This window comes from Schistocerca serialis, chromosome 4 (genome assembly GCF_023864345.2).
Source record: "Schistocerca serialis cubense isolate TAMUIC-IGC-003099 chromosome 4, iqSchSeri2.2, whole genome shotgun sequence".
NCBI lineage: Eukaryota > Metazoa > Arthropoda > Insecta > Orthoptera > Acrididae > Schistocerca > Schistocerca serialis.
In genome coordinates this window covers 799,577,381-799,578,308 of record NC_064641.1, presented here as the reverse complement: position 1 = coordinate 799,578,308, position 928 = coordinate 799,577,381, and the positions used below count along the sequence as shown (strand labels likewise).

General features: G+C 50.5%; 1 pseudogene; it reads left to right on the top strand.

Annotated features, from left to right (window-relative positions):
- Positions 1–451: 451 nt before the first annotated feature.
- Positions 452–569, top strand: LOC126475815 (5S ribosomal RNA; annotated as a pseudogene).
- The last annotated feature ends 359 nt before the right edge of the window (positions 570–928 follow it).

Below are 928 nucleotides of genomic sequence, written 5' to 3'. Positions count from 1 at the left end.
CCAACTGGTGGACGCGTGTGTCAGCACTTCCAACAGAGACGTCCAGTTGTGCAGCCGGGTGTTTGACTACGATCCGTCGATCACCTCGAATGAGAGTGGCCGCACGTTTTAACACTGCAGTAGTGACAACTGAGTGCGATCGGCCGGCGCGAGGGAGATCGGACAAGCTTGTGCGACCTCATTGCAGTGATGACAGACGTTTCGTCCAACGGTTCGCCGTGCTTTTGTTCACTACCAGGTCTTCGTACGCATTCTTCAAGCGCATATAAGTAACTGCGATGCTTTGGTTTTCCGCCGAAAGAAACTCAATGACAGCTTTGTGCTTGGAATGCTTCTTCATTGTAGACGCTGTTTCAAATTCTACTTATAGAGCCGCCTCTTATTGGAACTTCACGAAGCTATACAGGCTGAAGAGCTCCCACAAAAAAAATCCACATTTTTTTCGATTGAACGCAACGGCCTTGCCGCAGTGGATACACCGGTTCCCGTGAGATCACCGAATTTAAGCGCTGTCGGGCGTGGTCGGCACTTGGATGGGTGACCATCCAGGCCACCATGCGCTGTTGCCATTTTTCGGGGTGCACTCAGCCTCGTGATGCCAACTGAGGAGCTACTCGACCGAATAGTAACGGCTTCGGTCAAGAATAACATCATAACGACCGGGAGAGCGGTGTGCTGACTCCACGCCCCTCCTATCCGCATCCTCCACTGAGGAAGACACGGCCGTCGGATGGTCCCGGTACGCCACTCGTGGCCTGAAGACGGAGTGCTTTACATATTGAACGCCCCTCGTATAAACCGAATGCTGTATTTCAGTACTGGTATTATCCCAAATAAAATGTAGTGCTTCAGTATTAATGTGCCTTGGAAACAAAACTTTCTTTCTGCTATTTTGTCGAAAACTGACATTTTTGGTACCATGGCTGCG